The 14,099-nt window shown below is 44.1% G+C and overlaps 1 pseudogene; it reads right to left on the minus strand.

Annotated features, from left to right (window-relative positions):
• Positions 1-838: 838 nt before the first annotated feature.
• On the minus strand, positions 839-1,835 carry LOC103287495 (phospholipid scramblase 3-like; annotated as a pseudogene).
• Between the last annotated feature and the right edge of the window lie 12,264 nt (positions 1,836-14,099).

Genomic DNA, 14,099 nt, shown 5'->3' on the forward strand with positions numbered 1-14,099 from the left:
AATATGCAGGGGAGGGCATTTGGAGATGACTGGGCTGTCAGGGGAGGGCAGTTGGGGACGATCAGGTCAGCAAGGGAGCAGTTAGGCGTCGATCAGGCTGGCAGGGGAGTGGTTAGGGGGTGATCATGCTGGCAGGCAGAAGCGGTTAGGGGCAATCAGGCAAGCAAGTGAGCAGTTGGGAGCCAGCAGTCCCGGATTGTGAAAGGGATGTCCAACTGCCTGTTTAGGCATGGCAGTCGGACATCTCCCGAGGGGTCCCAGATTGGAGAGGGTGCAGGTTGGGCTGAGGGACACACACCCCTGTGCATGAATTTCGTGCACCGGGCCTCTAGTATGAATATACCATACAAAGATGCAGCCTCCTTTGTAGGAACAGGGAAGGAAGGGGTGGTTAAGTAAGGCACACAGAGCTGCAGCAAGCACCAGCTATGGGGAGGGCCAAGGGGGAGAGGAAGTTGGCACTGGGGCCTAGGCCCTAGAGCCATTGCTGGGGAAGTATGGATCCCCTTTGAGTGCCACATTCTGAGGCTGAACTAATTGGTCAAGATGAGGCAGAGGTGGGTGGCCATATCAGCCAACTTTGATGCTATTTACCCTTTCCCACCCCAGCTCTGTTGTAAAACCCCAGAGCCCTGGATTCCAAAGGCCTCATCCAGAGCAGAGGCCCTGGAAGGGGGTGAGAGGAAGTGAGTAGGGCAAGTTTGAAAGCCAATATGCCTGTGTGCTGAGGGATGGCCGGAGACAGTGGTGAGAGGTAGCAGGGGAAGGGCTCTCAGACATGCCCTTCTGTGGAGGTCACAGGTGAGGGAGGCCAAGGGAGTAGAATAGGGATGGGGCACCATGGCCCCAGCCTCTTAGGCACCCCTGTCTGTCCTCTGCAGTGTACATGGAGGAAAGGGCTGCCTCTGAGGAGGGGCCAGGCCAGGCCAGGTGACCATCTTGAGTTCTAGCTGAGGTGATGGTCCTCACCCTGAGATGCCGTCTAACTGGTGATGGCAGAGGGCCCAGTGCCTCCTCGCTTCTCGAAGAACATGTAGTCAATGAGGAATGTGGTTCCCAGCAGTACAGCCTTTACTCTCACGTCCAGATCCAGTGGGAACTGCAAGCCAAAGTCATCTGCATACGTGGGGGCTTCTTGAAGCAGAACCCTCTCCCCGCCCAGCCCCGCCACTGCTTGCTGATGCGGCCCACACTGTGGGACTCATCCAGAGTCTTCACCTCAAAGCTCGTGTCTGTGCCACAGCCACAGGTCCAGCAGGGCCCCACCACTCGCAGGATCATATGGCAATTGGCTTCTTGAATGGAGAACTTGGGGAGGGAGGGATGCCAGGTCTGCAGCACATGGCCACTGGTGGTGCCTGGTGGTGACTATACTTCCATCTCTTGGTCCCCGGAGTTCACCAGATGGACACGAAGGGGCCAGCGGACCCCACAGCACAGACGTGCACAGCAATTGCTCTCTTCAGCTGCCTGACCCAGGGGCTGTCCAGCCCCTGAGCACAGTTCATACCAGTTACTTGTCTCTCAGCCTAGGAGCATCTCCACTCGCACAGCCCTCTAGGGAATCAGGATCTGATCAATCGGCACCAAGAATTCGAGGCCAGAGGTACCCCGGGCAGTGGCAAGAGGGGGGCAGCAGGCCCGGCAGCAGGCCCCAGGGCAGTGGGGCTGGGCAAGGGGAAGAGAGCAAAGCTGGGTGCATGGGCAGGCATGTGGGCGGGCACTGGTGCCAGTCCGGGCCCAGGATGCTGCACCTGCTCCGGGTACCCAGTGGTCACAGGGTAGGGAGGAGGGGGCGAAGGGGTGTAGCCTGTGGGGGGCAAGTATCCTGCCATAGAAAAGGGATGAGGGTTTGTGGGTTGTCGCTATACCAGAAGCTTAGTTCTAGAAGTGGAGGCAAGCTTGGGGACAGCCTGACGGACACAGAGACAGACACAAAGACGAACAGGCAAATGTGGAGAGGCGGCTGCGCCAGGTGCCCGCCCAGGGTCTCTTGGGCTGTGCCACTGACTCGGGGAGAAACCAAAAGTGTCAGCGGGCGGGGCAGAGTACCTGGGACCCTGGATTCCCTCTGGGTTTTTCAGAACCACCCCCTCCCTTTGTTCTCCCATTCTCCACGGAGGTGGTTGTTGGCAGATGGCAGGATGGATGGATCCTCGATCAGACTGATGGCCCAACCTCCAGGGAGGTTTCCTGACCCCTCTGTGTCCCCCGCTCACCTGAAGCCCCTAAAATAGTCGGGGTGCCCAGCGCTCGGAGGCTCCCAAGAGCTCCTGGAGCCGGGCCCTTGGTCATCGGTTTTTATTTTTTTACTACATTTCTTCCGTGTGCAGTGATCAGACTTCATCTGGAGTGGGGCGGGCTTGAGTGACCTGGAGGAAGCATGGGGAGAGCAGTCACTGCTGGTCACCCCTGGTGCTGCTGGCGCTATCCTTTCTTCCTTGTGGAGCATGTAGAGAGGGGAAGCGGCCGCAGTGACCGAGGCCAGGTTCCAGGAGGCCAGCAGCACTGTTGGGATCATGCTGGCAGTGCTGGTCCGTTGGTGCCTGGCCTGTCTTCTTGAGATTGACCCTGCAGGTCTACTAAGGGAGCCAGTCCCCAGTTCTGCCCCACCTCAGCCACCGATTGATTGGAGTCTGAGGGCCGGGAGGAAGGACCAAGAGGTCTGCCTTTCAACCGCTCACCAGTCACTGCTGCCACTGATTGAACAGCTCCCACTCCCTCAGCTCCCTAGCCTGGTGTTTAGTGGAGCCTTCGGTTGTTTTGGACGTTCCGGACCCTGGGGTTTTATATATTAGGCTTATAGCTAACAGCATTGTTAATGGTGAAGGACTAAAATATTTTCCCTCTGAGATTAAGGAAAGGCAAGACTGCCTGCTTCCACCACTCATACTGGTATGTACTAGTATTTGTTTGTTTGTTTTTCATAGAAGCACTTTTTGAAAAAAAAAATATTATTGATTTCAGAGAGGAAGGGAGAGGGAGAGAGAGATCAAAACATCAATGATAATAGAGAATCACCGATGAGCTGCCTCCTGCACATCCCACACTGGGGATCGAACTCGCAACCCAGGCATGTGCCCTGACTGGGAATCGCATGGTAACCTCCTGGTTCATAGGTTGATGCTCAACCACTGAGCCACGTGGGCCCAGATGAGCTCCACCACAGTATTACTGTACTTGCGATAAGGTGAGACAAAACAATTAAAGAAATAAAAATCAGGAAGGAGCCCTGGCCAGTGGTCTCAGTGGTTAGAGTATCGGCCCGCTCATGGAAGGGTCACAGGTTCCATTCCCAGCCAAGGGCCTGTCCCTGGGTTGCAGGTTCAATCCCAGGCCCCAGGTCAGGGTGCATGCATGAAGCAACCAATGGATATGTCTCTCCCACATAGATGTTTCTCTCTGTCTCCCTTTTCCTCCCTCCACTCTCTCTAAAATCAATGGAAAAGAATATCCTGGGGTGAGGACTAATAAAAGAAATATATGAGGGAAAAAGCAAAACATGCCTTGGCCAGTGTGATTCACATGGTTAGAGGGTAGTCCCATACAACAAAAGGTGCTGGGCTCAGCTGCTGGTCAGGGCATGTACCCAGTTTGCAGGTTAGATCCCCAGGCAGGGCACATGCAGGAGGCAACTGCTTGATGTTTCTCTCTCACATAGGTGTTTCTCTTCCTCTCTCCCTTTCCACCTCTCCCTTCCTCCCCTCCTCTCTCTAAAAATATATAAAAATAAAAGAAGCAAAACTATGTAAAAGTGTGCAAATTGGCCCTAACTGGTTTGGCTCAGTGGATAGAGCATTGGCCTGAAGACTGAAATTTGGTCCCAGGTTTGATTCCAGACAAGGGCATGTACCTTGGTTGCGGGCACATCCCCAGTAGGAGGTGAGCAGGAGGCAGCTGATCGATGTTTCTCTCTCATCGATGTTTCTCACTCTCTATCCATCTCTCTTCCTCTCTGTAAAAAATCAATAAAATATATATTTTTAAAAGTATGCATATTGGGTCCATTGGTTAGGCTCATATGCATGCATACAAGTCCTTTGGTTGACACAGACAACAGGGGGGTGAGGGAATGAGTGGTGGGGTTGGGAGACAATGGGGAGATAAGGACACATATGTAATACCTTAATCAATAAAAAAATAAAATGGTAAAAAAAGGTAATTCCCTTTAGATAGAAAAAAAGTGTGCAAATTGTAAAGAATCATAAATATATAAAATCATAAAGAATCTATGAAGAAACTGCTAGGAATAAGTGCACAGTGGATAAGTCACAGTTGCAGAATACAAAGCCAATATACAAATATCACTTATAGCTTGCATATTTGTAGCAATTAAAAGTAAAATTTAAAAATGCAATTTAAAATAGTAAAAGGACAAAATAATTAAGAATAAATATAACAAAAGATATTCAAGAGCTCTGTGAAAGCACAAAACAGAATACAACACTGCTGAGAAAACTCACAGAAGATTCAATATTAAATGGAGAGATGTTCATGTTATAATGTCAGTTCTCCCCACATTGGTCTACAGATTCAATGCAATGAAAAAAATCTCTGTTTTACAGAAATAGCTTAGTTGCTTCTAAAGTATATATGAAACCAAACAAGAACAGCCAACACAATCCTAAAAAAGGAAAATGTATTTGGAGGACTTGCACTATATTACTTGAAGATTACTCCAAAGCTATAGTAATCAGAATGTATTATTCCTCTTTAACTCTGTATCCTAAATACTGCAGCATATACAAATGGCCTGAATAACATAACAGTGTAATGCTCATGTGCCCACCTCCCAGTTTTAACAATTATATGTTATGGCAACTATTGTTTTGTCTACACTCTCCAATTAACCTCCATTGATTATTTCTTCTTAATTTATTATCTTGACACATCTTAAAAGAGAGATTTCCCTTGATCAGATATTTGGTTACTCTGAAATACAGTTCATATGAGATAATCATAATCAATTATTATTTTTTCCCTTTATCAGTTTTTAAACTAACAAATTGGTACTCTAGGATGCTGCAGAGATGACCAATTTTTGTTTAAGCATTATCAAGGATGCCTTTATTTAAACATATTTAATGTCTTCCAATACATTTCAGATACTTTATTTATTTATGCTCGATTGTTCTATATTTGGCAAAGGAGGGCTTATTCAAGTGGACTCCTGAGGCAGGTTGATAGCTTTTTTGCTTATGCCAGGATAATCCTATATGCAGGGGTGGGCAAAAGTAGATTTACAGTTGTTCATATAGAAAAAGACAAGAAGGTTATGATTAACAGAATAGCTTTATTAACTGTGTGTTTCGTGTACTCACAACTGTAAACCTATTTTTGCCCACTCCATAGTTCCTGCCCCAGATCTGCAATTAGCAATTTCTTAAAGAATCTCCTTTTCCTTTTAATAGGAAGCTAGAGGCCTGGTGCACGAAATTCATGTGCGGGTACAGTCCCTAGGCCTGGCCTGCGATCAGGGCCATCTTCCCCAGTTGCCTGCAGCCGGCCCCGCCTCCCGCCGCCACCCACCCCCGGTTCCCCGTTTGCCATCGGGTGATCGGTGCCTGACGGCCAGGGAAAGGGACCTAGAGGTGGTCAGTGTGCCTCATAGTGACTGGTCCAGCGGTCGTTCTGGTCATTCTGCTGTTATGGTCAATTTGCATATTACCCTTATATTATATAGGACAGAGGCCTGGTGCATGGGTGGGGGCCGGCTGGCCTGCCCTGAAGGGGGCCCCGGATCGAGGTGGGGGGGTCCCTGCTGGGGGGGTGGGGCCGCTGGGGCAGGGGTCATAGGGTTTTCAGGCCAGCCACGCCCCCAATCAGGGTGGGGGTCCCTGCTGAGATGGGCCGGCCTGAGTGAGGGGCCGTCGGCAGTTTGCAGGCCGACCACACCCCCAATTGGGGTGGGGGTCCCCCCTATGGGGTGGTGCCAGCCTGGGCGAGGGGCCTTGGGTGGTTTGCAGGCCAGCCATGCCCCTGACTTTGTCAGGAAGGATGTCCAGTCTAATTAGCATATTACCCTTTTATTAGTATAGATCAGTGATGGCGAACCTATGACACACGTGTCAGCACTGACACGCGTAGCCATTTCTGATGACTCGCGGCCGCATGCCGAGGATGAAACATTTGCTGCTCATGAGGATGAAACATTTGCTGCTCCTGAGGATGAAACATTTGCTACTAGAGTCTTGGAGTTAGTTTTTTCCTCAAAGTGACACACTACCTGAGTTATGCTCAGTTTTTTGGCGAAGTTTGACACACCAAGCTCAAAAGGTTGCCCATCACTGGTATGGATGGTATTAGGGGAGAAAACTCTGAGTACTAGGGGTGCTCATTGCTACTGGGTCGGCCATAGGCCTCTGCAGTGGAGGAGATGTTTGTATGCTGTCCTTAACATTTGTTGTTGACTTGCCTTTTCCCCCACTAGACTGTGAGGCCAGACTCTATGGCTTTTCCTCCCTTGTGACTAGTATGATTTTATGATTTGTTGTAAAATTTTGTTGAATGAGGGAACAGGCAAATAATTACCAAATAAGATTTTAAGATTTCCCAAAGAGCTTTACACTTTATGGAAAATGGCAATGGAAATGTGGTGCGTGCGTGTGTGTGTGTGTGTGTGTGTGTGTGTGTGTGTGTGTGTATTACTGGGTGAGTGGTGGTAGAATCTGTTCAAACCATTAAACAAACTCAAATACAGGTAAATTGGGATGTTTCAGATTGGATATGAATTTTTCTATAATTGAAATACTTTGAAACTTTGGCATTAATAAATGAAGACCTTGCCATTTTTATATATTTCTTAGGTAGCATGTCTTGGGTAGAAAGAACATGTCTGGGATGCTTAATGGACTAAACCCCAATCAATTCATGCACTTGAGGTACCCATTATTGTCTTGTGCTTTGCAGTGGGTTACATTATCCCACAGATGTTCTCAGCTGGTTATGCTGAAAATGCTGGGTTGATTTACTGGGAATTTATTATATCGGTGGTTCCTTCTGCTCTTTAAGAGTATCAGCATGCCTCACAATTTGAAGAGGTGTTAGCCCTGGAAGTAGGCTTACCCAATAGTTTTCTATGGAAAATAAATATTCTTCACCTTACTTAAAGCCACTGTACAAACACTGCTTTAAAACAAACCTCACAGCTTTTAAACATTCCTACCACATTTCCCCAACCCCCAGAAACTCCTATAAAGAAATTCTGTAGCTGCCACTGTTGGGTGATACTAATTACGTGGGGGAAAAATAAGTTAATGACAACACAATAGGAAAGCAGCGTATCTATGTTCCATGGTCAATGCTAAGTACTTTCATGTGAAATAATAACAATAATACTAATACTTGAGCAGACTTAGGCTTACTGGACTCCAGCATTATTTCGAGTACTCTTCACACACACCTCACCCACAACTATTACTATTTCCATTATACAGATAAAGAAACAGAAGCAAAGAGGTAAAGTAAGTCACCTGGCTCAGGTTCTATATTCTTAACTACTGTCTTGAACTGCCTCTCAGAATGTTATCTAATCTTATTGGATACTTAAGATAACTTTTTGATATAGATATTGATATTGATATTTTATGGGTAATTAAACTGTGGCTCAGGGAGATTAAATAGCTTGGTTAACTCCATACTACTTGTAAATTAGACCTAAGATTCCTGATTAAAAGCCTGTGCTCTCTTTTTTAGATAGAGGTAAACAGAATAATTAGCTTATCAACACGATATCATTTGTCTCCCTAGTTTGTATTTTATGCATAACAAAATATTAAAATGTTATAAATTAGAGAACTATAAAACATACAGTTGTATATTCAATTTTATTTAACAACTAGCTTCGTTAAAGGGATAAATAGAAGCAAGGGCTTGGATTTCGGTGGTTCGTTTTCCTGAAGGTCACTGTAACCACTGTGGGACGATATCACTTTGCATACCTTTTTTTTCTGAAGTAAACAAGTTAATACAATGCTACACTTTGTGTGCCATATCTAGCTTTGTGCTAGCAAATTAGTTTAAAAATTTGATATAGAAGAAAAATGGTAGTAGTGAAATAGTTCATATTTACACAAAGAAAAAAACAAAACTTCTCCTGGCATAATGACTTCCCAGGGATAACTATCCTACAATTATCCCAATGGAAATATTCACCCTTGGAAATGAACTAAAATGGAAAAGTTTAAAGCCATTTGGGGTTATATGATCACATTAGATGTAACAGAAATCAAATTTGAAGTGTCATTTACAGGTATTAACCCTTTGTGGCCTTGGCTCCACCAAATGCATCCCTAATCTGGAGAGTCAGTCCTTCAAGACATTCATGACATGCTGATTGTTACCTGGCTCATTTATTGATATAGTTTCATATGTGCTGAATTACTTTATGAAGTACAATGTTCAATATATTTATACTAGAAGCCCGGTGCACGAAATTCGTGCACGGCAGGGGGTTGTCCCTCAGCCCAGCCTGTACCCTCTCCAATCTGGGACTCCTGGAGGGATGTCCAACTGCCTGTTTAAACAGGCAGTTGGACATCCCTCTCACAATCCAGGACTGCTGGCTCCCAACTGCTCGCCTGCCTGCCTTCCTGATTGCCCCTAACCGCTTCTGCCTGCCAGCCTGATCACCTCCTAACCACTCCGCTGCCAGCCTGGTTGATGCTTAACTGCTCCCCTGACAGCCTGTTTGACCCCAACTTCCCTCCTCTGCCAGCCTGGTCACCCCTAACTGCCCTCTCCTGCAGGGTTGATCACCTCCAACTGCCCTCCCTTGCAAGCTTGGTCCCTCTCAACTGCCCTCCCTTACAGGCCTGGTCCCTCACAACTACCCTCCCTTGCAGGCCGGGTGCCTACCAACTGCCCTCTCCTGCTGGCCACCTTGTAGTGGCCATCTCGTGTCCACATGGGGGAAGGATCTTTGACCACATGGGGGCAGCTATATTGTGTGTTGCAGTGATGATCAATCTGTATATTACTCTTTTATTAGATAGGATAGAGGCCTGGTACAGGGGTGGGGGCCAGCTGGTTTGCCCTGAAGAGTGTCCCGGATCAGGGTGGGGTTCCCTTGGGGCGTGGGGCGGCCTGAGCGAGGGGCCTATGGTGGTTTGCAGGCCGGCCATGCCCCCTGGCAACCCAAGGGGAGGCCCTGGTATCTGGAATTTATTTTCCTCCTACAATTGAAACTTTGTAGCCTGGAGCGGAGCCAAGCCTGCTGCTCCCTCCGGGGCAGCAGCCATTTCTGTGGCAGTTAATTCACCTTCTACAATTGAAACTTTGTAGCCTTCAGCGGGTGAGCCCGGCCAGGGTGTGCGGAAAGCTTTGCTTCCCCTGTTGCTGCTGGCAACCCTGGCCTGCTCTCTCAAGCTCCATTCTGCCGCCATTTGTTTGAATTTGTTTACCTTCTATAATTGAAACTTTGTAGCTTGAGTGGAGGCTTAGGCCTGCAACGGGCTATGGAAAGCTTGGCTTGCTCTGTTACCTGGGAAACCTTGCTCTCTGTGGCTGTAGCCATCTTGGATGGGGTTAATTTGCATACTCACCCTGATTGGCTGATGGGCGTGGCTTGACTGGTGGGCATGGCTTATGTAGCGGAGTGATGGTTGATTTGCATATTACCATTTTATTAGAGAGGATTTAATATCTGCAGTCTTTGTTGCTTGACTTTATTATCTTTCTCTTTTCTTCTTCAAACTTAGTAATAACTAATTAGGAGGAAAAATTATAGAACCAACTTTCTCTCCCAGCTATTTTTCATAGTAAATAAAACAGAGATATATACTTAAGGACCTATAAAGTAAAACGTGTAATTGAATTGCAATTTAAGAGGATACTATAATAAATACAAACTGTAAAATATGAGATGCTTTTAGAATTCTAACTGGAGTCACCCAATCTCTGAGAACAAAAGGATGAATCAAACCACAGGAAGAGTCTGAAGCGTGGAGAGTGAGAGTGTGGAGAATTACAGATGACTGGAGGCCAGCTCCCTGACCTCCCGCTGCCCCCACTGCTGCAGCCACTGTTGGGGGAAGCAAAACTGACACTAGCTGTTTATCATGCTTTAAGACCAGAATGTAAAATGAAAACCATTACTACCTCTCAGGATGCAAGGAATGCAGAAGAAAGGATTAAATCAATTGAAGATGTTATCTCAATGGGAGAAGGAATTCTAATTAAATTGAAGTCTTAAAAAAAAAAAAAAAAAAGACTGCCTGTTTCAAAAGACTGATAGAGACATATATCTGATGAGTCAACTTGGTCTTTTTAAGGCCCTACCCAGGCCCCTCTTCTATTTATGTTTATGATTAGAGGGATAAACAGCCCATGAATGCTTGCTATCTACCAAATCCAGCCATATGGTCTTAAAAATCATTTTCCGAGTTTACAGATAATTCTTGTATCAAATTAGTTGATTCAAGACTCTGAGAGTTAGGAGGATTGGACTAGAGTCAAATCCACTGCATTCATCAGAACTTTACCAGACTGTGTCCAGCTTGTGTTGGGATCTAAGAGACACCTAGAAATATATGGCAAAATCAATCCCCCCCTTCTCCTCAGGGAACTGACAGCATGGTGTCCTGGCAAAAGAGAAATTCAGCAAAGGAGGACAACGTCATTAATTGAAAGGCAGTGGTAGAGGGCAGTGATTCTTGAGGCAGACAGGTTTTGGTTGCCTATGACTGACTTTGAACTAGTTATTTAACTAGAACTTGAGTTTTCATTTTTGCAGGGTAGAAATAAGATCATCAACTTTATGTTTTTCTGAATTGATAAACATCACTACCCTGGCAGAGAGCCTAGTACGCACTAGGTATTTAATACACGAGAGCTGTGATAATAATGATGATATAATAATGTTCCACGTGAGAGGCAGAGACTAACTAGATTAATAGAAACACCCGTTTGAAGAAGGCACCTTTGAGTTCAGGGATCAGAATCAAGTGGGCCCTTAAGTATCAGCAAAGGTGAGGAAGGCAAAAGTGTGACATGGTTAAGGGTTGCTAAGGGAGCCATCCTCGGGCCCTTAGAGTTGCAGGCAGTTTGTACTTTGGCCTTGGGGACAAGTGATGATACTTAAATTAACACATTTGTCCACATTCTCCAAATGACTGGGCCATGAGCCTCAGTGCTTATGATTACTGTGGAACCTGTGCCAGCTTTGCCTCATCAAGAATGCCAGATGTAATGTAATTTTAATGACTTCCATTGTGTTTGAGGCTTCCTTTCGAAGATCCAGCATCTCCTTGCACATTTAAACTGACCTGAGTATACTAATGAAGATTAACTGTTCATTGATTAAGGAAAGATGAATCACCCTATTACTGATGTGAACTTTCTGTCCTAAAGTAAAAGTGTATTGAGCTTCAAAAATACTGGCTCAGAGATAGTGGGAGCCTCCATTTAATTGTCTTTCCTTTTATGTTATCCTGATAATAATGGCAACAAAATGTTTGCTCCTTTTGGAAAAAAAAAAAAAATTGAAGTTTTCTTCCGTCTCTTTTTAAAAAGTCCACACACAGTGAATCTGTATAGTAAACATTATTAACACCTTTTAATTACTATTTTTTCAAACTGAATGAACTTCCTGTGAATCAAAGTCCAATACTAAATTTTATCCTTTAGGATTGCATTAAGCTGCATGTAAGCAGAGGCCTAGAAACAATTGCTTAACCAGGGGTTCATTCTTCTCATATAACAGGGAAACTAGGGAAGCCAGGGAGCCAGTGTTTTTCTCCTTCCCATCCCATTGATCTGAGTGCATAATATTTGGCTTCATTATTGGAAGGTGGCTACATTGTTGGGTAGTAACCTACAAGGCCTTCTGTCTCTGCATATCTTTTATCTTGTTAGATGAACATAAAACTCCCGGAGTTTGGGCACTGAATTTTCTGCTTCTTTGTATATGCAGGGCCTAGCTTAGGTGTCCTGCATTTGATAGATACTCAGTACATATTTATCGATAACTATGACAGGAAATTGAACTAATTAAAACATCATTGTGGATTGCAGTAATCCACAAAAGATTTCATGAATTATAAGAGCTATGACCTAAAATAAATTTTGAGAATTTATTTAGCAGCAAAGGTCCTCCTGGCAGAGATGGTTGGAGCAGGGTATGAAGTGCTGCATGAGAAAGGCAATGACAAAGTGGTGCATGGTGAGGGACTGGCTTGTTTGACCTTGGACATGATGGAGGAGTGAAGAAGCTGATTTTACCAGTTGGTTGAAGACTTTAAATATCTGCTGAACACATAAGGATATCAAATTTGACCTGAGAAACAGTAAAGAACAATTTCAGATTCTTTCACCAGAAAACATGAAGAGTATTGTATTTTAAGATTAGTTAAGCAAAGGAATGCATAATTAATAAAACTTGAGAAAGAAAAACTAGAGTAAAAAGCCCTACTAGGAGATGATTGAAGTCCAGAGGGGAGGTCTAAAGGAAGGCAGCTTTTCTTCAAAGGCCTGAGATTAGTACAGTCCCAATTCCTTTTTGAGGGTATAATGGCAGCTTCAAAAGGCATCCTAGTGGCCTCCTAAATTCCCTAAGGAATTCTAAGCATTTTTCTAAGTACTCGAATTCATGTAAGAAAGAATTACTCTTTCTAAATATAGAAAAATAAATTGCAAAATAGGAAAAATAATTTGCTGGAGTATAATAAATTTTCAAACAATTTATTTTTAATGTATTTACTTGCCAGATTTTTTTTTGGGGGGGGTAGCATATTTATTTGAATTTTACTTTACAAAGTTGCATTATTTTGTTATATGAAAATTCTTGAAAATATTTTATATTCTTTATTTAATGTGTTTTATTTTTCCAACTAATCTGTCTCTTGAAGTAAGATAATTGCAGTGTGTCTACACTGTGACAGTGATGACTTTAATTAATACAATAATAATTCAGTGGAACCTCTCAGCACAGACTCTTCCAAATTCTCTTATAAGGTACTGACAATCCAATAAATATTTATTGATTGGCTTATATTTGCTGAGCATTCTGCTATTCACTGGTTACATAGTGATGAATGAAATAGATATAACCCATGTCTGCATGGAATTAACTATCTATAACAGGTAAATAACAAAAAATGCTGATGAGTTATAAGGAAATAAAACAAAATGGTGAGAAGCGTGGGAATGTGATGAAGTGTGAGAGGAGCTGGACCTACTTTGACAGAGTAGTCACTTCTAAGAAAGTGATATTGAAGTTGTGGCTAAAAAGATAAAAAAGAGCCAGACTTGGAAAGATTTGGATGAAAAAGAACTGGATTGAACATTTCATGATAGGACAGTTTTCAAAGGCATGGACAGAATCAAAAATAGTCAACAAGGGAAGGTAAAATACCCCAGTTAAAGAACAGTAATGGATTGTTACAACCCTTTGGCCTGAAAGGGGAAGAGCCGGAGGACTGTCCCTAATCCAGAGAGTGTAGCTGTAGCCATAAGAGATGACTGACCAAATGGGACTGTGGCTTTGAGAAGAGGAAAGCATCACCCTCAAACTACAGCCTGAGGAAACTAGCTGAGGAAGTAAACTCTGCAATCTCTATATCTTCTAAAATATATGGAAATTTCACTTAAAGTGTTTATAAGAAGCTAAACCATTTTTAAAAAGAACAAAGTTGAAAGATGTACCCTACTTTATTTCTACTGTCTATAAAGCTATATTAGTCCTAGCCGGTTTGGATCAGTGGATAAAGCTTCGGCCTGCAGATCAAAGGGTCCCGGGTTTGATTCTGGTCAAGGGCATGTACCTTGGTTACAGTCTCCTCCCAGGCCTGGGCCCTTGGTCGGGCTTGTGCAGGAGGCAACCAAGCAATGTGTTTCTTTCACATCAATATTTCTCTCTGTCTTTCCCTCTCCCAATCTCCCTAAAAATAATAAATAAATAAATAAATAAATAAATAAATAAATAAATAAAGTTATATTAAGACAGTGAGTGTTAATAAAAGGGTAGATATATAGATAAATGAAACAAATTAGAAAGTGAAGGAAAAAACTCAGATATGGTCAATTGGTTTTTAACAATGGGACTAAGACCATATGTGGAAAAATAATCTTTTTCATCAAATGACCATGAGTCATTTAGTTTT

The sequence above is a fragment of the Eptesicus fuscus genome, chromosome 5 (assembly GCF_027574615.1).
Source record: "Eptesicus fuscus isolate TK198812 chromosome 5, DD_ASM_mEF_20220401, whole genome shotgun sequence".
NCBI lineage: Eukaryota > Metazoa > Chordata > Mammalia > Chiroptera > Vespertilionidae > Eptesicus > Eptesicus fuscus.